The 27505-nt window shown below is 41.3% G+C and overlaps 1 protein-coding gene across 8 annotated transcripts in view; it reads right to left on the bottom strand.

Annotated features, from left to right (window-relative positions):
• The window catches only part of SIPA1L2 (signal induced proliferation associated 1 like 2), a 240150-nt gene that overhangs the window by 125429 nt on the left and 87216 nt on the right, over nucleotides 1–27505 (bottom strand). For 2 of the 8 annotated variants that reach the window (XM_033200406.1, XM_033200409.1), the window contains exon 3: nucleotides 24589–24749. The exons of the other annotated variants lie outside the window; for them this stretch is intronic. The gene's annotated coding sequence lies outside the window, so the exon portion shown is untranslated. The remainder of the gene's footprint in view (nucleotides 1–24588; nucleotides 24750–27505) is intronic. 8 annotated transcript variants of the gene reach the window in all.

Raw genomic sequence — 27505 nt, 5'->3', positions numbered from 1 at the left:
AGATGATAATTAGTCCTGGAAAACCTAACCAGCGATTATAATTTACTGGGCTCAGATTCTTACTTGAAAATTTATCTTCTGAGCTTTCACATTCCTCTAACATTTGTAACTTGCTTAATGTTTAACACATGAAATTAAAGTTACAAAATATTTATTACACATATCTTGTGAAAAAATGGAATACACCAATATATAGTCAAAAAAATAAAGATTAGCTGGGTGTGATGGCTCACACCTATAATGCCAACACTTTGAGAAGCTGAGGCAGGAGGATCGCTTGAACCCAAGAATTTGAGATGAGCACAGGCAACACAGCAAGAGCACGTCTCTACAAAAACTTATTTTTTTTTAATTAGCCAGGCGTGGTGGTACACACCTGTAGTCTCAGCTACTTGGGAGGCTGAAGCAGGAGGATCCCTTGAGACCAGGAATTAGAGGTGGCAGTGAGCTATGATTGCACCATGCACCCCAGCATGGGCAACAAAGTGAGATCTGGTCTCAAATAAATTAAGATTTTAAAATATAAATAATAGATGAAATTAAAAATAGATGAATTTATGCTGAATCTTATCGCTAGGTTCACTACAAAGGACAAAAACTATAGCAAACTCAGAGCACGTGAAATTCTTTCCTAAAGGTATCTCAGAATATTCCTTCTGTTGTGAATTTTGAATTTGTTTGTGCTAAGAACATTAGCTTCAGGGGACAGCTACCGATTTTTCCTATCTAGAATCCATTCCCCTTTCTTCTGGAAATGGTGGCTTGAATTGCTTTGGAGAATCATTTAATTTGTGTGAGGCTAACTCCACACCTAACATGTGGTCAGTTAAGAATACCTCATCCCCTGGCCACAATTATTGCTCCTGGGATGCAGCCTCGATCCCATCTCCTTGCAACTCCTCCCCTGAGATTTTGCTCTACTGTAGCTTGTGGAAACTCTGTGTTGTTTAATCTCTCTCCCTCCTCCCTTGTCCTGCCCCAGACATACCAAGCGTCTTTCAAGTCTTCAAACAGCCCACTCTCCAGGCTTGTGTCCCAGCTGCTCCCTCTAAATGGATCATTCACTGCCTGAGCTGAACTGACAACCATTCGTGATCATCTCTCTCCCCGCAATGGGGTGACCCTACAACATATTCCCATAGTGTCCTCTACTTCCCCAACACCCATTTCCATGCCTCTAAGGACTTCCTGCTTCTGGGTGTCTCTCCCCAAGAGAAAGCTCTGTGAATCCAGACTGTTTGTTTTCTTCCCCATTTTATCTATGGTGCCTGGAGCTGTTTCTAGTATGTGGTAGATGTTTGGTAAATATTATTAAATTAACAAATCACTATACAAATATATTAGGCAGTAAGCCCTTATATTAGAAAATATTTAAATGAAAAATTCTGGTGGTTATAAGAATATATTATACAATATATTGTAATCACAAATGTTTCATTTGATATAACTTTTAAGAAAACCACTCATTGTAAAGTCAGATACCTATAAAGGGATGTTAACACTTTGCAGGACACTATGGCATTTTCCCAAATCTTTACAACAGGTAAACACAAAATTCAGCAACTATCCCACTCTGAAAAGAGAGCTTCCCACCCCCACTTCCGTACCAGCCAAATGAGGTGATTACAGACATGTCTTCTAATTGTATAGAAAGAAAAGAATGCCATACTTCATCTTCTAAGCATCTCAGCAGCTTCCTCTAGTAGACCCAAGGCCCATTCTCAAACATGGTAGGTAATAAGGAGGCCTAAACGGCCAATCCTGTCACCAGTCTCTGTCCTCTTGTGAGCGCGGCTAAGCGGCTGTTTGCAGAGCTCCGTTTTCTGTAGGTGGCATGTCGCCAGCTTCCTGGGGCTCTGGATGCATGCCCGTGAATGGTATCACTCCAAAACTGGATGGCACATGGAAATCATGCAATCGAAAGACCTGGTCAAAAGGCCACCTCAGCTTCATGTCTGAGTTAGAGAAGAAGCCATATGAAGCGAGGGCCCACACATGCCTTCTTCGTGAGCAGCTCTGAGTCGCGCCTGTCCTTCCCCTCTCTGTGATTTTACATCATCTTGTCATTCTACCAGATTGTAAAAAACCAGTTATGAGAGTTTCAGACTGGCAAATGCAGAGTCCTCAAACAAAAAGGCCATGGTATTTCTCCTTAGAAAGCAAACATGCTATGAAATGAAATATTAGAAAGAGGTAGCATAAACTGGATCCTCATTGTACATGTATATGGTGAGTGTCACTGCTACCACTTGCTCCCTCCTGCCTTATTCTAATTAAGAGCACAAGGATACTCACTGCTTTCCTAAGTGAATAGTTAAATGGATTCATACTACTAAGCTGGAATAGCTTAAGAAAAAACAAACATCGGCCGGGCGTGGTGGCTCAAGCCTGTAATCCCAGCACTTTGGGAGGCCGAGACGGGCGGATCACGAGGTCAGGAGTCCGAGACCATCCTGGCGAACACGGTGAAACCCCGTCTCTACTAAAAAATACAAAAAACTAGCCGGGCGAGGTGGCGGACGCCTGTAGTCCCAGCTACTCGGGAGGCTGAGGCAGGAGAATGGCGGGAACCCGGGAGGCGGAGCTTGCAGTGAGCTGAGATCCGGCCACTGCACTCCAGCCTGGGGAGGCTCTGTCTCAAAAAAAAAGAAAAAACAAACATCAAGGAAAATCTGAGACTCATTTAATTCCTTCCCTAGAACTTTATAAAGATGACAGACTAATCTATACGAGGCCTGTGACCTTGCCAGCAACATGAATATTCTCTCTTCCAGGTAATTTCCTAAACCTAGATTCTGACCATCTGGAAGGTGGTGAGAAGAAAGAGTTTGCCTTTGAATGATCTAATAAAAATGGATCTCTGGATTGTGTCTACATACAGTTTTCTTTCTGTTCTTTAAGCTAATTTTTACTGTGAGAGGCACTGGCCTCTCCCCATAGTTTCCAATTATTCTTGCATTTCATGAAATTCTATGGCTTTTGCTCCCCAGTAAAAATAGAAAATAGTCACCAACACTCTGCAAGCACTTAAAAAACCCAGATGGAAACCCCACAGGTAGTGGGGGTGCCCCCAAGTGAGGAAGGGCTAGGGAAGGCCACCGACCAAAACTGAAGAATTTCAGAGCTTGAAGGAGCTGTTCTCATGCTAACTGTCTTGGTAATAATTTTTAAAGGGTAGAAAATAAATGGAGAACATTTGATATTTAAGCATAATTGTCTTTAAATAGGATGTTTTTTGAAGTTTTCCATGAGACATCAGTGAGTCTTTAAGACCAATATTATAGTTATAATTGAGCCACTTATCAGGACTGCAGCTGTAGTTTGAAAACCACAAAACGCACAAATTAGGAGCCCCATTCAAGGGAAAAAGTGGTTAAAATTATATAGCAGATTTATAATACAAGTATAACTACAGTAAAAAAAAAAAAAAAAAATGCTTATTTTTCATGCCAGTATCCCAACAGCTCTAACACTAATATGGATAATAGGACAGGGAATAAAAGGAAGAACAAACTGATCCCACTTTTACCCTCTCTCTGTGGCCAAAAAGACAATCAATGAGCTGAGGTGCTGCTCGCACTTGAGGTCTGATCACCTAAAATGCATTTACCAAAAACTAAGCCTAGTATTAAGTGAAATGATAAAAAAAAAAAAAAGCTATAAAAAAACCATTAACTCACATTCCTATTACCAGTAGAATATGAAAAATCAAAGGTATAAGACAACTTGATAAATAGCTACTATTAAATAATAATGGTAACAAATTGATATACAAGTTCAATAATATTTTTGCCTGGTAAGTTTGTGATAGATCTGAACACGAAAATAAGTTCTTAAACATCTATCTTGAATTAAACACTGCAGTGGTACCAAAGATAAATATTTTTGAACATGAGAACATAAAAACCAGCAGAATTCTCCTCTTTGGGGTTTTATAACACAGGGGTAACTTATGATCTGCGAAGGGGAATAGAATCTTTTCTTGCTGGAAAGTTCACATTGGGTTAGGGCAACAAATTTTTAAAGTACTCCACGTGCTATTTGGAGGAATTTCTCAAGTGATGTCCCAGAAAAGCTGATCTCCTTGATGTAGTTAGGAATTTTTTCATTGGAGTAAAGCAAGACCTCAATAAAAAAAACCCTGAAGGATTCAGTCTCCACAAGTAACCCATACTATGAGTTTCCTTTATATTGATTTGTACTTCATAGTGAAGAAAAGGGCCCAGTCAAAGGTTTCTTAAATGGGGCTCTTGGGTGACTCTGTAAGTAAAGCAGCTTGGTAAACTCCATCGGAGTGGGGTCCTGGTCTGTCATAGTCACTGCTTCTACTCCCAGTCATGCCCGACACTCGGTTGACAATCATCATTAACCTCTATCTATCCATTTAAATTGAAATGATCGCAGACCAAAGTATCCCAAAGTCCTGAGTCGACACATTATCATAACGCATGGAGCACACTGATTCTCATTTGTCTCTTTTGGTCTCCTGGCTGGCTCCTCCTCCTCAGGTGTCTTTAAATGCTGAGGTTTTTCAGGTTTACCCTAGCCTGCCTTCTCTTTTAATTTTATACATTCCCTTGTGCCATCCTTGTAGTCTCATATGCCATCTCTACGCTGATGACTCATAAATCCTTATTCACAAGCCCAAAGCCCAAAGACGTCTCACAGTCGACATTTCCAAGTTGGACTAAGATAGTCCAGATTCTCCTGCCTACCCCTCCCTGCACCCAAATCTGCTCCTCCTCTGCCCGGCTCAGGGAAAGGCATCACCAACCACTCAGGTGCCCAAGCCAAACACCCAGTGTTCATCCTGCCTTCCCTTCATAGCCCACATTCAAGCCTGCCCATTTTACCTTCCAAATACTCCTCAAATCCATGTCAATCTCTCCATCTCGACTGCTACAACCAGAGTTAGAACCACTATCATATTTCTCCTAGATTATAATGAAACCCTTCAACAGTTCCTTATTTCCCTCTGAATAAAGCTGCTTGCTTTAAGACAGCACATGCCACTCATGATTTGATCCATGAGTTACAGCCCCTCGTGCAGCTGCTGGATTTCCACCCTCTATGCTCCCATGTGTTGACCTTCATGTTCTTATCCTCTGCACATGCCACTACCTCTGCCAACATCTCTTCGAGACGTGTTTATTTCCTGCCTTGCTAAGAGGTGTTATCCATCACACCTCAGTTCACATATCATGCTTTTAAAATGCCTTCTCAAACCTTAAGGTTGGGTTTAAGTGATCTTACTTTTGGCCGCCATACCATTGTACCTTTTTTTTCTTTCTTACTCTAAATTACACCAGACTATACCAGTTTATTACTTGCTGCTATCCTCCTGTAAAGTCTAAGCATGGTGAAGGCACAGACATGTCCTGGCATATGGACACTTGGCAAATATCAAGTTCTACCGCATGCTGCTGAGATGGTGATAAAGCCGCCTGTAAATGCTGAGCCTCAGTTTCCTATCTGTAAAGTAGGAATAACTGTATCTATTTCAAAGGATTATTCTAAAAATTCAATGGGACCAAAAGCTCTAAAAATAATAGCTGAAAATGTAACATATGAGTGTACATTTATTGATAAACATACTGATTTGAAATTGAGCAAATGAATGCGGCCCATAACTATTCCAAAGGAACACAGTGAAGGAAAGTCAGGTTTACAAAATATGGGATGACTGCTCACTGATTTACACACAAAGGATAAGACAACACAAACCAGTAACTGACTGCAGTGTTTAAGCTGATTCTAAGAGGCAAAGAAAAGCTTTTAGAAGCTGAGTGAGTTGCTCAAAACAATCTCCAGGGAGGCACTATTCTCTTCCCAATTACAATTTATTTTTGAAATTATCTTAGAGACTTTATACTGTATTAAAATATAGCTTTTCTAAAGTTTTAAACTTCCTGTATCTCAATAAAAAACAAGAACCAATTTCTGGTAGTAAACTGCTACCCTGCCCATCATTCTGTAAGTCAAAAATAGAATAAACAAGGGCTGTTTTGTTAAATAGACAATTTTGATCATAGAGTTTTTTGAAGGAGACAGAAGAACAGCTGCGAGTATTGACTGCTTCCCATTAAATCTTTTAAATCAGAAAGAGATAAAAAGAGATAGCCCTCACCTCCTTCTCTCAGGAGGTTATTAGTTAATACATCTTTTCAGCAATGTGACCCCTGAATTACAGATGGCACGGTAGGAAATCAGTCATCCCAATTAATAATTTAAGCAGAGGCATTTGTGTCTGAGGAAAACACAGCAAAAGAAGAAAAGAATTTCTACTTAATGTCAACCAATATAGACTGCAGTTATTAATTTAATTCAGAAATCATAAAAAAAATCTGTCCTAATCTTTAAATGAATGTTTAGTGACAATGGGTAGCAAAGAAGAGAACATGAGCATTTTATAATGAAAACTGGCAGGCTGGAGCCTTAAAAAAACTCTGTTCTCACTAATATTATTTTCCATTGAATCCACATTGAAAACTCTTGCAAAATATCTGTATTATGGTATTCAACAAAACTAACATCAATCAATATTGTTAAAAACTGAACTAAACTCTACAAAGCATGTACCATCACTGTATTCTTTATTAAAATGCAACAAGTAAACACGAAGCCTTCAAATGTGAAGATGCTTCCTTTCAACTTAGTATAAAGGACATGAAAGGAAAACCCTGCCAATCCATACAACAGTCTAGTATTTGATTTTTTAAAAACAGTAATTTTAGCAGCAAATACACAACAAACTCCATTCACTACTCACACACACTGAAAGCCATCTTTGCACTGTTCCCATGTTTATTTGAATTATAAGATACTGCGTATTGTTGAACAGTTTTATGTGGTTTATTGTCTGACATAAAAAACTCTCTTGTTACTTCAGTAAATCAACGTATTCAGTTCTACTAGGCACTGTACTGGATGCTGTGGGGGGGGAGGAGCATGAAAGATGAAAGATGAAAGAGCTTCCTAATCCTCAGGAAGCTTAGCTGGGTAAGACATGCGCATGATAATGAGTCATAAAAGAGATGAAGTTAAAACAATAGTATACCACTTCTGACCAAGCAAGTTACAAAAGCTGTCCATGAGTGTGTCACACATGCAGTCTCTTTTTCTCTCTCTCTCTCACACACACACACACACAACACACTCACTCCCCATGCTGGTGAGGGTCTGGGGGATGCATATCCCACATGCTACAGACAGATGCAAACTGGCAGCATTCTCTGAACACCAACAAGATAATATATATTAAATCCTAAAAAACTGTTCAAATCATTTGGCTCAATACTCTACATCTGAAAAATCTACCCAAGAAAATAAGAGATATAATAAGAAAATTAAAAACTTAATATAGAAAAATATTCATCCAAAACTACAAGAATGAAAAATTGGAAACAGTCTTAACAGTCAGTGGTCAGGGATAAACGTGGTACATATATAAAATAAAATATGACACAATCCCAGTGTTTTAAGAATATGCATGAACTTGAGGATTTATAATATTATGTGTAAACAGCCATATACAAAAAACTTTATATAAAGCATGAAACAAAGTATGTTTAAAATCTATATACATAAAAATACAGGAAACACCCTCATGTTCTGATAGCGGTTAGCTCTGCTAAGTAGCCTTAGGAATGCTTTCTGCTTTCTTCCTTGTATTTTTCTAATGTGTCCAAATTATGTTAACTGTATATGTATGCTAACTTACATATATACAAATAAACTTTAAATTCAATAAATAACAAATTTTTTTAAAATCCTTCATAAAACGAATGGATGTTTAAATTACACAGAACATATAATATTTTTCCTTGTATAAGAAGAGGACTGTTAGCTGTTTCTTCTCCCTTTTAAAGTCCCACAGTAAGATAAAGATGAAAATGGATATTAATATTGAATAAACAATACCTGCTGTTGATTAATTTAAAGGTTTTTTTTTTTTTTTACAAAAACACCGCCCTTTATTCCCATGCAACAGAAATTACTTTTGTTAGAATAACATTTTTTTTTGAGGCAGAGTCTTGCTCTGTCACCCAGGCTGGAGTGTAGTGGTGTGATCTCGGCTCACTGTAACCTCCACCTCCCTGGTTCAAGCAATTCCTCTGCCTCAGCCTCCTGAGTAGCTGGGATAACAGGCGCCCGCCACCACGCCTGGCTAATTTTTTTTTTTTGTATTTCTAGTAGAGACGAGGTTTCACCACGTTGGCCAGATTGGTCTTGAACTCCTGACCTCAGGCAATCCACCCTCCTTGGCCTCCTAAAGTGCTGGGATTATAGGCATGAATCACCACACCTGGCCAATAATATTTTATACTCAAATATATTCTCACAGGCCTTACACCTCACGAGACGCTTGGTGCACTGCAAGGCTGCTCATGTGGTGGACGGCACAAAAGATTAAGAATTAAGAGCTTTGCATCACACCTCTGGGGACACGACTGACACTGGGACCCTCAGCAGGCCACTTACTTCATTTTCGTCTGTACAATGGGGAGAATGTCTGCTTAGTACACTTAGATAAATGTTGTGGGACCAAGTGAGGAAGCATACATAAGCACTCCAGAAAATTTAACACCACAGATGCAAACTATGAGTCTAATCACCACCTGATGCCTGAGCTAGCAGACGCCCGGAGAGGCAGCGTGGAGCCATTTACTCCTGTGGTATGTCCAGTCCTTAGCCAGTGTTCTTTCCATCTCACTGAGGAATAACTTGTGCCCAATTAAAAACAGCTTTGAGGAGCCGAGAGAGGAAGGCAAATCAGGAAGTGGGACAGACCAAGCTGCTGGCAAAACTGCAACTGAAGAAACCCATATTATCTACGTAAAAGGTTGCCATTAGGTTCTAGACCGATATTCCACCTCCTAACCTCTCTGAGAAGTGCCTAAGACTCTCCTAGTCCCTGTAGTGCCAATACTGAATGCCAGTTAAAGTGGACTGTGCTGCAGGAAAACACAAACCCGGCCTCCCCAGGCCTGTACGTGTCATCCTACCTGGGACCCTGGTGCCTGGCAGCGCCTGAGTCTAACTCCTCAAAAAGCATGCCGGACGGTGTGTTCACCTCTCACGGGATCCCCTAATCCAGCGGTCCCCAACATTTTTGGCAGCAGGATCCATTTTCGTGGAAGACAATTTTTTCAGACTGGAGTAGGGTGGGTAGGGTGGGTGGGTTGGGATGAAACTGTTCCACTTCAGATCATCAGACCTTAGAGTGCTCAACCTAAATGTATGCGCAGTTCACAGTAGGGTTTGCACTCCTACGGGAATCTAATGCTACAGCTGATCTGGCAGAAGGCGGAGCTCAGGTGGTAATGCTAGCCTGCTGTTCACCTCCTGCTGTGCAGCCCGGTTCCTAACAGGCCATGGGCCCCTGCCGTAACCCACTGCTTGAGAGTTCTTCCAACTCCAGAATCTACATACCGTAGGCCTGTGACACATGCCCTGCCCTGAGTTGACAACCCTAAAATTGGACTGATTCTCCAAGGTGGGCCTGGGCAGCAAGTCAGTCATTTGACACTGTGTCCCCCTGACCGGTATGCGAGACTGGGAGGCCAGGGCTGTGGATTTCGACATCCTCTCGCTGCAGATGTCCCTGCCCACATCAAGACTGTAACCAAGGACTCTTCCCTCCCAGACTGAAGTCTCCCGCTGAGGGGTCAGTACAGTCCTCTTCCGAGGAGGCCTCCCCAAAGCTTCCCAGACCACTGTCTTCTTGGGGGCCTGACAGAATAAAGACAAAGTACGAAGGGGTCAGTCCAACTACTCAGGAACTGTCGTCGAAATAAAGCAGTCCCACAAGGACAGGCCAGCACAATGACCTGGTGGGTGAAGAAAAATGTTAAACATACTGGCTCCACTGTGTCAAGTCCAAATTCTATGTCCCTCTTCAGCAATAAACTTGTCCTAAAATAAAACAAGAAACTTTCCGGTAAAACTTCCAAGGTCACTAAACTAAAAAGCAGAAAAGAGGACAGGAGCAGAAGGGGCCCCATACTTTTTAATTGTCTGGTTTGACTCATAATTGTCCCAGCTGACTCATAATTGTACCAGCTTTGTTGGCTAGCTCATTCAATTCTTCAGAAAACAAAGTTTCCTGGAAACTCAAATCCAGGAGTAATGTAGGATAAATCCTCAAGAAACGTTTTCCCATAATGTACTTCCTTAGAAGGTTTTGCTTCCAGAGGGATACCATTCCAATTCACTAGGCACAGGGAACAAATTCAAGGGCACTGAGGGGAAGACTCTTCCCTAAACATACTAGATTTGGAATGTTTCAAGTATGAACTGAGTGCTAAATATGAAAAGGAAACTTAAACCACTTTTAATTACAGATGACCACTAATTAATTTGGCTTATTTTTAAGAAGTTCATAACACTACAGATCTTGACCTGAAGAAAAAAAGGAAAAAAGAATCATCACTTAATATGATATATAGCATTTTCTAAAATAACAAGAACACCAAAATCCCATTTTCTTCTTCTTCTGGTTTTTTTTTTTTTTTTTTTTTTTGAGACAGGGTCTCACTCTGTTGCCCAGGCTGGGGTGCAGAGATGCAATCATAGCTTACTGCAGCTGAAACTCCTGGGCTCAAGCAATCCTCCCACTTCAGCCTCCCAAGTAGCTGGTATTACAAGTATATACCACCATGCCCAGATAATTTTTTAATTAAAAATCCCATTTTCTTATAAAAAACATGATCATGGGAAATTGCTGCTTCCTTTGCATTTCCAAGTTAATGAATAAGAGTGGGATGCAGAAACTGTAGTTATGATGACTCTGAGTCAAACAGAACATCCAACAGTGAAAACTGATCTCTTGTTAGCAAGTAAGCAAGTTTCTTATATATATATATACATCACCATTAACTTTCTAAAAACCACAAGTATACCCAAAGAACTTGTCTGAATATTTTCTTATAAAATGTTAGTATTAACATAATTACATTTATTGAAGGATTGACTATTCCCCAAACCCCTGTAGGTTCATTCGATCCATAAAAAATCTCCGAAAAGACAAGAAAGAGACACCTCTCTCGATTAAACAGACAAGGAAACAGTCTTAGGGCAGGAAAGTAAGCACTTGCCTGCAGTCAAATGACTGTGTTTCGAGAGAATCAGAACCAGAATCTAAGTTGCTTCATTTTTTCTACTGTCACAGGTTCTCAAATTTACATACAGCTTTTTAAAAATTAGAAATAAAAACAGAACACAAACATTACTGGCTTCATCTGTTCAAAAGAACCCAACCTAACCCAAATTTGTTAACTTCAGACAAATTCATTAACTTCAAGCAACTCTCCTGCTCCTCCTTCCTGCAATAGGCAACTCTCCTCTTCATCCTTCTTAGAGTCAGACTAAGGGCAGATTTAGACAGGCCCAGGAAAAGGTGGCAGCTGCTCCAGCCTCACATCGCTGGTGAGACCACGCACAGACCCGGCTTACAATCAAGTGTGGCACTTTTTTCCCAGTTGGCTCCTGCTGGTTACCCATATAACCCAAGGAAACCTCAAGTGTTTGACTGGCAGAGCAGACTGGACGTGATCCCCGGCACACCACCCCCAAATCACATCAAAACTTCACAATACCACTCCCAAACGCATTTTACTGATACTTTTGGGTTTTGCCTCAAAGAAACATTTTTTCTTCCCTTGTACAGACAGCACTGTGTGGTGTTCTGGGTGTTAACCACCCCCTTAGGCTCACAATCATCACATGAGATCTTAAGAGAGATAATCTATTCTCACCCCCCACTTTATAAAGCCAGAAATTAAGTGATTTGCCTAAGGTTACAACACTAGTTAAGAGCAAAATGGATGTCCCACTGGAGTCCCAAAATACTAATAGGTCGTTGTCCTTTATACTTTTTTATTTGAATGTTGTATTACTGATAAAGATCAGTTATGATACATAGGTATCTCAGTTGGGCTGAAAATATCTACATGACCACCCTGTATGCCCCCCACCTCTTTGTTTTTGCTTATTCAGTTCCTTTGCTTGGAATGTTTTTCTTCTTCCATTGGAAATGGCAAATCTAACACACTCAAAGCCATAATCTATGACTCTTTTCCCTTCTAACTTTACTCTAAACCTTAACCTTCAAAGTACTTTGTGTTCCTTTACTATATAATGGCATACATTATATTCATCCATTGACACTGACATACCACTTAGTATCTATCGACCTACTAAGTATGAAGCTGGGCACAGAAGAATGGGTGACATGGCTCTTGGCTTGGGGGAGGCCAGTAGGGCTCAAGGGTGCCAGAATACAGTTCGGCTAAAAGAATGCCCTGCTAAGATTTCCTGCTGTTGCTCTTGGCTCATGCTAGCTAAAATAGTGTCCAGAGTTGTGTACCTTCTCATCCATATTCTAGCTGCTAAGATTAAAAGCCCATACATTTGCAAAACTGGAAAGCAGCAAGGGATATCACCACAGGATGGCAAATCGGACATCATAATTTCTTTCTCTCTTTCCTCAGCTAGGAGTAAACAGTTTTAAGTTTTGTTTTTATTCTTATGGAGGAAAAAAAGGTATTGCCAACTTTGGCCAACAGAAGGCAAGAGAAAGCCATAAGAGATCAGTATTATGCTCTTGAGCACGGTCCCACCTATTGCAGAATGATGTGTCATCGGCAACCGGAAGCCTCATTTCACCATCAACCCCACAGTTTGGGAGAGAAGTGCTGCTTCCCAGACTTCAGTATGAGCAGTCACTGGTGATTAAAGCATAACTTCTCTGACCCTAGTCATTGAAGGTGAACCAACCTGTTTCTCCCGCAGTCTTTCCTGTATAACCAGAATCCTCATCATCTCTAGGGGCAGGAAGCTTCACCATTAATTTTTTTTTTTTTTTTTTTTTGAGATGGAGTCTTGCTCTGTCGCCAGGCTGGAATGCAGTGGCATGGTCTCGGCTCACTGCAACCTCCACCTCCCAGGTTCAAGCGATTCCCCCACCCCAGCCTCCTGAGCAGCTGGGACCACAGGCACACAGCACCACGTCTGGCTAATTTTTGGTATTTTTAGTAGAGACAGGGTTTCACCAAGTTGGCCAGGATGGTCTCAATCTCCTGACCTCGTGATCCACCCGCCTCAGCCTCCCAAAGTGCTGGGATTACAGGCGTGAGCCACCGTGCCTGGCCACCATTTATTCTATTTGCATTTGCAATCCCTGTCACATTTTCGCCATGGAGTTTCTCCTTTAAGCACAGGCCTGAGACCCTCCCTAAAAGTGCAGTACAACTAGAAAGGGTTCTTAAGTCTTCAGAACAGATTTCTGAGCAAAAAGGTAAATACTCCTTTTCGCTAAAAAAGTTAACAAGTTTGGGGTTGTTTTGACCAGCAGTTCCCAAATCTGACTACACATTTTCAGAATTACCTAACAGATGTTTATACCTTGCTTTCTAGACTCTGGCCCCAGAGATTCTGGTTCAGAGGGCCTGAAGTAGCCCTGGAACCTAGAGTTTCAGAAGGAAGTTGCCATGCACAAATAGGATTGGAAGCTACTGGCTTCAATGGAATTCTAATAGAGGAAAACTAAAGGTAAATACACGACTCTAAAATCTCCCTGTTTTCCCCTTTCACGAGTACTGAACCATCTTCCACTTAAACAGCTAAATGTAGTACAATTTATTTACTCACAAGGTTCTTGAGTGTGGAAGAAATTAAAATCTGAAATTGGGAACACTCTAGAAATCATTTATGAGTCCAAAACACTAGAAATTTCTACTCTGGTAACAGTAGCCTGGATTTGCTCTGCTGTCAAAATATACTCTAAATTGCAACATTTACTGAGCATTCTGTAGGTGCCAAGCACTTTCTAAATGCCTTTTAAGTATTTGAATTTTGATAACCTTATACGATAAGAATTATTATTATCCCCAATTTAGAGTAAAACTTCACAATCCTCTTAATACAGCATTTAAGGCCCTACCCAAATTTAGCTGCATTCTACCTATCCATCTTACCAACCAAAACCACTAAGACCACCTTAAAATCTTCTCAAATACACATGAGCCACTCCAACCTCCCCTAGCTTCCTTCTTGGAGTTCTCTTCCTGCAATGTCTTTTCCATCTCATTTCTTGTGATATTAAATATGCAGACATTGACATAAGACCTAAGTTCAAATCCTGGCTTAGCCATGTACTCACTCTGCTCCTCTAGGCTCATTTCTTAAACCCTCAGAATCTGTTTCATTGTATGTAAAAGAGGTTTTATTTTTTCAACAAATACTTACACGTGACTACTACCTTCCAGGTACTAGTCTAGGATCAAAGATGCAGTAATGAAAGGAGCTGGAAAAGGTCCTGCTCTCACAGGACACATATTCTGGCATAAGAAGTCATGTAATAGAGGAACATCTTTTGGTTCTTCTTAGTAGCTGTAGTTGGTAAGGTGGATAGGTAGAATGCAACTGAATGTGGGTAGGGTCTACATAACTTGTTCAAAGCGACTGCTATCATGGGACAGGATCAGAAAGGCTGGGGACATGTAGATGCTGGTATGGGTGTTAATGGAAGGGTAGGTGGCTAAGGAAATACCTGAAGAAAAGGATGAGGACATGAGCCACACAGATAAACAGGAAGGGAAAGGGAGGAGGGGAAGGAGCTCCAATCAAGGACTGGAATTGGGAGCAAGCCTGGTACATACAAAGACAGTAAGGACACAGGTTAGAAAGGTAGTGGGCTCAGATCCGGGAGGGACTGATGGGCCACAGGAAGGATCTGACTTTCGTTCTGGACAGTTCTAAGCAGAGGAGTGAGATCTGACTTAGCCATTCTATCTGCAGTGATGAGGAAAGGCTCCAGGGAACTAAGATAGGAAGAGGGATGTAAGTCCACTGCAATAATCCAGGCAAGAGACCATGATGGGGTCTGGAACCAAGTGGCGGCAGTACAGATGGTGAGAAGCAGACAGCTTCTGGGTGGGAGGATTGAACCGGCAGCTTCAGCTGATGACTGGGCTGAGCAGGAGAACAAGAAAAGTCAAGAATGATTCCAGGATTTTTGGCCTAAGTAACTGAGAGGGTGAAGTTGACCTTTATTAAGATAGAGAAGATTGTAGAAGGGAGCAGGGGTTATGGTTAAATAGATCACATGTGCAAAATGCTTATGAGCACAAGGCCTGAGACACAGGAAGAACCTGATAAATACTAACAGTATTTTTGCTGTTGTCATCATCTGTCCACATGAAACCTTGAATCTTCTAGCTCACACTGATCACTCCTTACTGTAAACTCAGCTATCTGTTCAATACATTTGGGCACATAATAAGTGCTGACTTACCTTGCATTTTTGTGCAGTTTTTCAATGGGGATAAAAGAAATACATTTAGCTTCCAGAATTGTGTTTCCTGAAGGCAGTAACGCGCATCCCACAACACTTCTTAAAACAAACTGAAATGTCTAAGGAGTCAGAATTTGTATTTTAAAAGACAAAGATCCTGAGGCTTAGCTGCTGTATGACCCAATCAGAACAAATGCCCAGAGTAATATAAGAAAAAAGCAAAACAAAACCCAGATTTCATGTCCTTGTTAAAAATGCTGAGGTACAGCAGGACAATGAGATGCCTACCTCTACTGTAGGAGAAATGCTAAAGAGAACTGTGGAATTAAGGTCCCTGAAATACAGAACAAGATGAGGCTGGGGTAAAGACAAAACACGCCTTCTGTGGTGCAATGCTCTGTAATGACATTAGCTGTCCAGATCTTTAAATCCTGTCAGATTTTGAAAATGAGATTCCTGAACTAATAAGAGGGCATGGGTCAGAGGTTCCCAAAGGCCTGTGTGTCGACCAGTGCCAGGTCAGTTGCTGGAGAATTAGCTGAGGAATTTGTTTAAAGCACAAATTCCTTAGCCACTGTCCTAGTAATCCTGACTCATGAGATTGGGTGTGGGGCCCCCAGCCAGTTTTTAACAAGTTCCTCAGGTGTTTCTGGTGCTGATTCATCTTTAAGATCCACGGGGTAAAAAAATAATTTGGAAAATATAAAACATTACACAGGCATATGGTATGATTAAACCATTAATTCAGAAGTCGCACTAATGATTGAGTTACCCTTTAAAGTCACCCCATACTTCCTTCCCTATCACCGTATAATGATGCTTGTTTAAGACCACGGTTGTTCTCCAAGTGCTGGATCCTAGGAGGTCCACCACTGGGCTGGGCAATGATCTCTACAGAAAGGTGGACTGCAGCTATCATCCCCCTGAAACTGGAGTTAGCACCTGAGTTGAATAAACTGAATGAGATAGTGGATATAAGGTTTCAGTTGGAGCAGGTGTCCTAGGCCAGTGTTCAATCTAAAAATAGGAGAGATAACAGGCAAACTGTTAGTTAAATCACAGAGGATTTAACACATACAGATGTCCAAGGAAGGCAGAAGGGGATAAAGAAAAAGGTGTCACACACCCTCAGCTAGAATCTTGATACACAACCTACAATGTTCCACAACTGCCATGTAAAGACAAGAAAACTTTGCTCAGAGACTCCAAAGACACTTATCTAAAGCCGAACAGTGACTTAAGCAGCAGAGCAAGAATCCAGCAGCAAGTATGTCTGGCTACATCCAAAGGTATACTCTTGCACACTGTGTCCCACTGGCCGCAGATGCCTGCCTGAGGCTGGGATATCACCACCACGGTGGGGTCCTGCTGACTCCAGCAAGACTGAGTCCTTTGGGGCTGGATCTCTGGGAAGACTCATCGTTCCAGCATCTACATCCAGGCTCATGAATCCTCCTGTTACACTGCTCCCCCGACACAGATCCCAGCTCCTCACAATTTCAAGCACATCCCCCCTCTATCTGAACAGTGTATGAAAATAAATTATTTGCATGGAGTATCTGTTAGGCTTTGACAAATGGAATAAATCAGTTCTAACCGGTAGCTTTGTACTCATAATCTAAAAATGGCAATTTATACTCATAAATATAATACGCTATGACAGGACAGAATTACTTCCACTGACAACATCAGGTTTTGATCCTACAGTAATGTACAAGATACAGTTCCCAATCACCAGACTCGAAGCTGTAAGTTCTGAGTCCACTAGTCCAAAGAAAGATAAAAGGGAATTTAATAAATGGCTGAAACATCAAGGAACTAGGTTCCCAGTCTGCCAGAGAAAGAACGCGTATGCCTGAGAAACATCCACAACATATGTTTTTTTTAAAGCTGTCATAATTTAAAGTCTCTCTAAACATCTACTGTTTAATCTAATTTTCCCTCATGAATGTCTGGCTTCAGCTCAAATTGAATCAACATTTCCATTATAAATCTCTATTTTCACATTTTCCTGGTTTGATTGTAAAATGTCTTTAGTCTGAAATATGACACAAGCAGAAGCCGGCATTTTAATGTTCTTCATTGGCAAAATGGTTTTACTACAAAACCAAAATCGCAGTTTTCTCAAGCCAAATGTCTAAACATTAATCTAAGCAAAAAGAAAAGTAAAATTCTGTAGAAAAGTTTTCAGTTACAAATGCCACCCCAGGTTCTAAAAGAATAATCTGCCAAGTTATTATTAATATTAATTGCTACACATCGAAAGAAATTACATTTAACCTGAATATGAATATGTACCATGAGCCTATGTCCAAATGCAACTGAATGCCAGTCATTAAGTTCACATCAGATGCACTGTGCCTCTCAGTAAGGAATTCTGCACTCTACCATTGATGCCTTTTAAGAAGTTACTTTGTGAGATATGTATTATGAATGTTGAAAAGCAACAAAAAGCTGGTATTAGTCATTTTTATCAGGCCTACTGATTTTTTACCTATTAAAACAAACATAAGTGAGGCAGACTGCTCATAAAAGGGATTTAATGTTCCATCAAAGTTATAAATGTTGGAGACTCAAGTGACTTTCTCCTTAGGGATATGTTCTGTAGCTAAAACAGGCGAGAATTCTCTGAAACTTGGATTCCGGCGGCTGACAGAGCAAAGGGCATGCACTGTCTGGGAAGGCATACTGATGACCTGCCAAGGAATCTGGTGAGAAGAGGTTTGGCTGCTAGGTCAGAGACAAGGAGACCAATGAACCACGACAGATGTGAGAGCGCAGGAGCTGGGAAAGGGGGAAAACAAGTCTCTGTTATCTAAAAGTCAGGTTATCCCATTCCAGCTTGGGCCTGCGGCATCTCCCGCCTCTCTCCCTAAATCCCTCGCTCTCTTTTGGCAATGCAGCCTCATCTCAGTAACCGTTAAGCAGAAAATTCTTACCAACGTCTGGTGTATGTAGATGGTCTGCACAGGCACAACACCTTTAAGGAAAACTAGACGGAATCTAACTTAAGGCCTAGGAATTCAAGAGATGCTCAAAGCTATATTCTAACCAGAAGGGTCCTAACCAACCACTCTCCTGGCCTCTTGAATCACTGCTTATTCCACCTGCCTCTCACCCTGTTTCAGATGGTGTGACACCAGTGATATGAAGCCCAGGGACAGAGAGAAATCAGCCCACCAAATAAAGAAGCCTTTAGGCTGAAATGAAAGACAGCCTACACCGTCATTAAAAAAATCTGTAAACGGATTGGTGAAAAAGAGTTCTCCAAAAATGAAAAAGAAAACAAACAGACAAAATGACAGAAGTTCTAAGTCTAATAAGTTATTTCTTTTTTTCTTGTAACTGCAATATCGCTATGGATGATTTCACTATATAAGTAATATATAAAAAGTTCTTCTGCTTAAAAAAAAAATATGATGACTGATAGGAGGAGTAGTTGAGGTGATAAAAGAGTCAAAAACCAATTTCTCTTGTGTCCAAATATTTGGGATGTCTGATGGTTGAAGACGTTTTATCTCAAAGAATGTGCTTTAATTTGGAATTATTCTTTTCTATACCACATCATGTCATATTTACATTATGGGCCAAGCACGGTGGCTCATGCCTATAATCCCAGCACTTTGGGAGGCCACAGCAGGTGGATCGCTGAAGCTCCGGAGTTCGAGACCAGTCTAGGCAACATGGTAAAACCCTGTTCGTACAAAAAATAGAGAAATTAGCCAGGTGGGGTGGTTTGCATCTGTAGTCTCAGTTACTTGGGAGGCTGAGGTGGGAGGATCACCTGAGATGTGGGAGGTTGAGGCTACAGTGAACTGTGACTGTGTCACTGCACTCCAGCCTGGGGTGACAATGTGAGACCCCATCTCAAAAACAAATACATAATAATAATTACGTATAAATTATGTATTAATTTAGTGGTACCAAGCAATTTGTAAATATAGCATGTCCTACTTCTTGGAACAAGAAATTCTGATCAATAAAATTAAGAACTATTTCTATGTACATAAGCATGCAACTAAACCAACAGTATAACAGCATAACATTAGAGTTGCTTAAGAAGAACGATAGTAGCAATATATCCCTTTACAATGCCCACATTAAAAATATACTAAAATTCAAAAGATCCAAAAAAAATGAAGCAACAAGTAATAGTTCATGATATGGGGAAAATGATACATTTTCTTAATTTAAAAATCCCTGAAGCTTTGATTTTGTGTCCATCACCCTTGTTCAGCAGGAGAAATGGTGTAATAATGGCTAGTAGCACAGATGGGCTGTGGAGTCAGACGCCAAGGTCAGAACCACAGCTCTACTTACTAGACCACGTGTAGACAGGCAAATTAGGTAACCTTCGTGAGCCTCGATTTTCTCATCTGCAAAATGGAGAACTAATAGGCCCTAACTCACAGGACTGCTGTGGGGATTAAATGCGCTGAGGCAGGCAAGGCTTAGAATAGTGCCTCCCATGTGCAAATGTGTTCCACAGTTATTGTTCATTCATGATCCTTAAACCATCTACATACAACCTTTCTACCTCTAACTACGCTATTTAAGCTTATCCATTATTCATTCACTGATTACAGACACCCTAAATGACAAAAATATCCTAAGTGTAACCCTTTAAGTTATCTGTGACAGTCTCCCAGGCAAGTTCTCTACCCCAACAGTGAGGAAATGCTGGGTTCAAACCCTCATTAACATTGGTTAAACAGAAACAACAAAAAGTCTCAGTAATTTCAAAGGTAGCAGCATGAAGCTGAAATATCTCCATTTTAGCACAGGTGGGATCACGGTCAGGCCAGGATGGGGCCAGGATGGGGATCTTCTGCTGATACCTGGCTCGGCAGGCCATGGGGCTGTTGAGGGCATGAACCAGAAACACTCATGCATGTCAGACAAAAGAGGAGGGGGTATGGGGCAGATGAGGAAGGTCTCCTAACCCTACAAACAACCACTTCCCTTCTCAAACACAGAGAACAGTAACTGGCCCTTAGCAGGGGTTATACCTCCAGAATGACTCAGAGGGAAAGAATGCCTGGTGCCTCCACAATATCTGATCCTTTCAAAGCATCGTTCCACATGAGGGCACTCACTCTGTACGGCACCAGCTCCCTTTCCACAGAGCTTCCCGACACCACTTTCCATTAAAACCTTTTCACCACTGGCATTCAAATAGCATATGTATAATTAATTGCTGGTTTCAAATTATCCAAAGAGAAGCGGTCCAGAGAATACTGCCATCCCTAAGATCTTTTATTTTGCGAATTCCTACTTCACACAATCTTAAAGTCCCCCAGCCTTAGTGTTCTGTGACTCCCCTCCTCACCTTATACATACGTGCTCATACACACATACAACTGAGAGGAAAAACTTTCAATAACTTGATGGTCACATGAAGGTACAACTTCAGTGAAGAGCTCAAAATTTCCCAACCATCAAGAATGTGACAGTGGGTGGGTGAGCTGACTCACCACTAATGAGAAAGACAAAATTTGACCTCAGCATCTAAACCTGCAAGTGTATATAGAATATCATGTTCTTTTTTCTATTTTTGTTACCTATTCAGACAGCTGACGAATATTCCTGAGATGCAAGTTTTATCTACCTTATTTTCTACTCCACTTAATCCTGTTTTGATTGCTGGGAGAAGTAGCAGTCACATGTTCTGTTTGTGGCAGCACAGAATGAAAATCCTATACTCAGAGTCTCCTTGTCAAGCAAACAGCAAATCTGTTTATTCATCATCTTCAGTTCACGATCTCCAGCCTTCTACCATGCTGACTACACAAACCACTGCAGGTGAAGCAGCTCAATTCCTCTGTCTAACCTGATGCCAGTTGAAACCCTTGGGGTACGGTCTTACCTAGGGCTTCTTGGTAACTAGTGGACACCTTAGGCAAGGCCTTGAGGGGTTCAAAAGAATCTGAGTCCTTCCTAGTACTTCCAACTACAAAAAATCTAAGGGTCTGCCACTCAAAGGACAAACTAGAATATTCAAAATCACTTAAGCTTCATTTGGCCAAGAGAAACTAAGTAGTTTCCTAAAAGTCAAACAGCCCTGAAAACCACCTAACATCTTCAAGAACAGAAGAAGACATAAGAGACTTCCCCTTCTGCATCTTTGCTTTCAATTCTGCACTCCTCTGAGTAGATCTGGGCCCACTACCTCAGAAATTTGGTACAGAGCATTACCAGGCCAATACGCATGAAGACTGAGGTTTTAGAGAAGAGGATCTTGTGCAGGTTGTACAAGAATAGCAGAGAGAACTGACCTGGAGCAGCTCTTCTCTCATTCTGCGCCTCCCCATTCCCCCATGCCCACCTTCCAGAACCAGCTAGAGCTGGGATCCCAGCTGTACCCTGTGGCCAGCTTCTTTCTACCACGAGTCTGACAACAGCCCTCTTACTTCAGAAAGCCCTAGTGACCTGTCAATCTAGATCTGGCTCCTCCGAGCTTAATTCTACCAGTTTTCGTTATTCATTCTTTCCTCTGTGCAGACTACAAGGTCAAAACAAAAATGAAAGGTCTGTGTCTAACTTGTCCCTGCAGGATGGAGAAAGCTGCATGGTGCCCAATGCCAATGCCTGTATAGCATGTAAAATAGTGTCCAGCTCCCACCAAGTTAAAACTTCAAATAAAGGCCGCGTGTGGTGGCTCACGTCTGTAATCCCAGCACTTTGGGAGGCCGAAAAGGACGGATCACCTGAGGTCAGGAGTTCGAGTCCAACCTGGCCAACATGGTGAAAATCCCATTTCTACTTAAAATACAAAAGTCAGCCAGGCGTGGTGGCACACACCTGTAGTCCTAGCTACTTGGGAAGCTGAGGCAGGAGAATCACTTGAACCCGGGAGGCAGAGTTTGCAGTGAGCCAAGATCGCGCCATTGCACTCCAGCCTGGGGGACAAGAACAAGACTTTGTCTCAAAAAAAAAAAAAAAACTTCAGATAGAAAGCATCAACACTGAAAGCAAGATAGCAATGAAGTGGCACCTTCAAACTGGTGTCTTCATTTCACTGAATCAGCCTCTCCCATGACAGCCTCTTTGCAAACCTTCATTGGCTTCGACTCTTCAACACCTGTTTCCTCCATTGCCCATTCCCTCTGATTGAGGGAAGGAATTCACAGTCAGAGGGTACTCAAGTGAGTCAGGAAAATAAGTAAGAGAGCAAAGGCCAACCAGGGGTATCTCTAGCAATTTCCTTAAGTGTTAGAGGACAGCAGAAAGATAGAATGGAAGGAAAGGGAGAAGGGCAAGCAACTGGGGAAAAAACAGAAACATGCAAGAAAAAAACTGGGTCTAGAGAACAAGAAATCAGGCAAAGGCAAGAGGGAGAGAGAAAGGAAAGAATATGGATCTAGTTGGTGAAATATGGTGATAAAATTTAAAATTTGACCAGAATTATCATTATTAGTATAAGCAATAGTCAATGCCTTCATCAGGCACCTTGCCATTAACTTACAGAGCACTCACTGTGTGTTGTTTGTTATATCAAGTCTTTAAGAATGTATCTCTAATAATAAGGCACAAGATCATGTCCTTTGCAGGGACATGGATGGAGCTGGAAGCCATTATCCTCAGCAAACTAACACAGGAACAGAAAACCAAACACCACATGTTCTCACTTGTTAGTGGGAGCTGAACAATGAGAACACATGGACACAGGGAGGGAACAAGACACATTGGGGCCAGTCGGAGGGGCAGGGGAAGGGAGAGCATCCGAATAAACGGCTAATGCATGCTGGGCTTAATACCTAGATGATGGGTTGATATGTGCGGCGAACCACTATGGCACACGTCTACCTACGTAACAAATCTGCACATGTATTCCAGAAAATAAATAAAATAAGAGAATATATCTTCTGGGCTTGCCAGTTATTAATAATTTACTATTTTCAACAAGAAAATAGCTCTAGATAGTCTACTAGGTATTATTTAACAAAATACCATTTGAAAATAAGGAAGACCTAAAACCTTTAACAGTAGGTTCTATGGGTTTCCTGAACTCTAAGGCCCAAGTGCAAATAAGGCTTTAACAAACCAGATAGATAATTTATTTTCCCCCCAAAACTCCAGGTTCACTGATACTGAACAAGTCCTAAATTCTTTTCTGGACAATATCTGCATCTCTGAGTTAAGAGAGTAAGTCGGTATTTTGGTTCTTGTACAGTAAAAGTGTTTTAAACTTAGACTTCCCCATCAACTTTATCCGCTCATTTGATGCTTTTTACTGATATTTAACAAAAAGAAAGAATGAATGAAAGAAGAACACATTAAGACCTTCAGAAACCCAGTTTTTAGTACACCCTCTCAAATAAGCCCTCTCCAGGAACATTCTTGACAAGAGCAGAGCACATTTCTACAATCTGGGTGGCAAGGACTGGCTTGATCCCATAGATTTAAAAAAAAAAAAAGTAATTTGTGAGGGGGAACTGGGGCAGGGAAAGAATGTTAAATCTTGGGCTGAGCCTTAAATCTCTCTCTCTCTCTCTCTCTCAATCTGTAGAGTTTTAAAAATACCTATCAAACTCTTAACAGAAGACACACAGTATTTTTATTCCTGTTTTTGTGCAAGATTACATCTGATATATAAAAGTGTCTCTGAATATTCAGCATTTGTAGTGAATGATGTAAGGATTTAAAGTTATCAGTATGATACATACAAATAGGACTGGACTGCTACCATCTACTTATGTAACCCAGGGAAAGTCGCTCTGCGATATATACTAATTTCTCTTCAGCCTGAAAAATGATTATTTTAAATAGTTATTAATTTAGTTAATCCTCAATACAATTATTTCCAGGATACTCAACATAGAGATACTGAGGTGATAGGGCACAATCGCCTGCATCTATGCCATGCTTAAAGATGCTTAAAGATGTGGGCATTTCATCTATCAGAAATTACTCACTTCTAGTAGCTTAAATAAGATGCACTTACTGTATGCAAAGTGCACTCTCATATACAGTGGGTATTGATCATAAAGTTCCAAAATGCATCTACTCTAGTCTTAAGATAGGGTACCAGAATATCTACTCTAGTCTTAAGACAGGACACCAGAATAACTTTCATAAACATGTATCTGCTCATGTCTAGTCTTTCAAAACATGCAAAAATTTTCATTTTCCCTCTGCCACAAAATAAAAAGCAAATTTCCCACCCTAGCAATCAGGGCCCTCCAAACCTGACTGCAAACAACTGTACTTCCCACTATCCAAGAAGTCAGGGACTAAGTTAAAGGAACCGAGGCCAAACCCCACAGAGTGAAGGAAAAAGAAAACGTGCTTACCTCAGGTCGGCTATGCTCTAAGGCACTGGCAAGGTATTTGTGGTTACACGATCTCATGTAATTCTGGTAGTCTGGGTCTTCCCACTTTGTCTTCAGGGCCCAGCTGAGCCCTGTGAGGAACTGCACATTCCTTTCGCTCATATATACTCCTCTCTATGTGTCTGTAAATAGCCAAAGACTATGAATGGAACATGCCTTGTTTGTACACACTGGTATTTGCACATGACAAAAATCAGGCTTTGCCACCTACTAATTCCCTCAGATTCAGAAAAACAGCTACGTTTTCCAAGAATCCTCAAGAAGCTATTTTAAGTAATTTGATAAATGTGTGTGCCTTCAGGAGGCTTAATTTGTACTAGAAGGGTCCCTCATTGCACAGTGTATCTAACACAACCAGTCACTGTCTTCCACAGGACAGCTTGTGACTATGCTGCTAAGTAAATCGAATGAAGAGACGCACAGAGCAAAGCCTTGCTACTATCCTTACTATATTTTCATCTAGGTCTATCTAACTAGTAATCGAAATGTATCATATACAAACATTAATTTGCATGATTTACCAAAACACTTTTTGTCATGATTCAAGTGAATCAACAGAGCTGGCCCTTGAACATGGGTTTGCACTGCATGGGTCCACTTTTAACATATTTTTTTCAATAAGTTACACTGAGTGTGCCTGCCTCTCCTGGCCCCTTCCACCTCCTCCACCTTTTCCACCTCTGCTACCCCTTTCTCTTCCTCTTCTGCCTACTCGATGTTAAGACCTTATATGATCTACTTCCACTGAATGAACGGTAAATACATTTTTACATTTTCTTTTCTCTAGCTTACTGTAATGCAAGACTACAGTATATAATGCATACAATGGGCCAGGTGCAGTGGCTCAAGCTGCCTACAATCTCAGGCTGAGGAGGGAGGATAGCCTGAGGCCAGGAGTTGAAGCCCAGCCTAGGCAACACAGGGGGCCCTGCCTTTACAAAAAACTTTTTAAATTGGCCAGGAGTGGTGACGCATACCAGCAGTCCTAGCTACTTGGGAGGCTGAGGTGAGAGGATCACTGACCCCAGGAGTTTGAGGCTACAGTGAGCTATGATTGCGCCACTGCACTCCAGACTGGGTGACAGAGCTCCACCCTGTCTCAAAAACAAAACACATAAAATATAAAATGTTAATTGACTGTTTATATTATTAAGGATGCTTCCAAACAACAGTAAGCCATTAGTAAATTTTGGAGGGAGGGGGTTGGTGCCCCTAACTCTCACATCGTTCAAGTCAACTGTACTTTAGAAAGACTGGAATTTCTAAAATTACGGTTAATATTTTCACAACAAATGTTTTAAATATGGGCATAGGTATACACAAAAACATATGCATGTATTTATGTACCCCCCAACAGAAACCTTCCTTTTTTTATTTTCCTCTTATTCATGGAATAAGCATTGAAATGCATGGAGTAAGCACTGAACTACTTCCACATTCTGAGATGTCTTGGGAAATAGGCAATGTTTTACATTATTTAACGGCTGTAATGACTTTCTAATATAAAAGCGTTTGAACGCCAATAATGATCTTTATCTCTCAAAAAGAGCATCTGCTCTAACATATTAGACAGAGGCTTGGTCAAAGTGATTAAGAAATGTGCTGGGGGAAAGGAAGAAAACAATACAAAGGTTGCTTGGAACATCCCTGCCCTGCAGCCACCTATTTTACTAGCAAATAAAAGATACCTAAGGCACAACACAGCCAAGTCTTCTTGCACAAAAAGACAGATAAGCACCAGATGCCTAAAGCTTTATCAGTTATTATCACAATCAAAAAAGCTCCGAAAGCAGATCCCCTGTTCTCTAAGGCAGGGGGTCACTGTATAGGGGCATAAAGTCTCCTACACTCTGAATCCAGCATATGAATTCTTTTTAAAGGCGTTAACAGGAATTAAACACCTGTAAACGGGACAGGCCCAGTGACACAACTGTCTGCTCATTTTCATGCCTTTTCTTCCTGAGGAAAAAAACAGGCAAAGTGGTGGATGGTTACAGAAGCAGCAGAGGAGCCAACCTCATACTAAAATAAAATATTTCGATTTGTAAGAATGTTTTTTAAAATTACAAAAAATCTGATAGCAACTTTACCGCCTCAATTTTTACCAGACTACTCAGCAATGCATAAGTGTAAACTCTTGTACAAGGTTCCCTGCAGCATAGCACTGAAAAAGCACAGCCTTCACATGGACTTAAACCTGGCCACAAACAAGCTACACTTACTGACTATATCGATTTGTTTTATGCGACCACCAGAGCAGGCGCCAGAGAAAAGGCAAATAGGCAAGGTAAAAAGAAACTTTATTAGCTAGACAATGTGAAGGAAGAAAGGGCGAAGTTCACCGGTCTCTGGCAGTGGAGGCCGAGAAAGTTGCTCCGGCGTTCTCGGGCGAGGTTCCTGGGTCCCGCGTATGAGGAGGGGCTGAGGAAGTTCGCGCCACGCGCCTGCTGGGAGTGGCTTTTCTGGGAGTGGGAGGGCAATAGGCGGGACACGGGCGTGTCGGGGGGCGTTCCGTAGGTGCGGCCAGGTAAATCTCTTCAGATTGACGTCACCTGGCACATGCCTGGTTGATCTGCACCTTCCTGGGCGCCGGCTACATTTTCACGCGCGCGGGAAAAGTTGGTGATGAAGAACCCGGAAGTACACCATCTTAGTCACCTTTGTTCTTTGTTTCCCTCTCCCTCCATCCAGACAGTCCAACCTTTTATTGATTATGATGATTGGGGGCGTCGTTGTCTGTCCAGCTGCTTCCTGCTGTCAGGGGGCGTTGTCATCAGGGTCTATGGTTGGCACCTGGACATAGGGATGTAGGAGCATCTGGTTGATGGCGACACGGGTGATCTCTTGAACTTTGGCTCGGAGAAATTTGATTAAAAGG

The sequence above is a fragment of the Trachypithecus francoisi genome, unplaced genomic scaffold (assembly GCF_009764315.1).
Source record: "Trachypithecus francoisi isolate TF-2019V2 unplaced genomic scaffold, Tfra_2.0 Lachesis_group5, whole genome shotgun sequence".
Taxonomy (NCBI): Eukaryota; Metazoa; Chordata; class Mammalia; order Primates; family Cercopithecidae; genus Trachypithecus; species Trachypithecus francoisi.
Note: the sequence above shows the minus strand (reverse complement) of the source record. Positions and strands in the feature narration are given on the sequence as shown.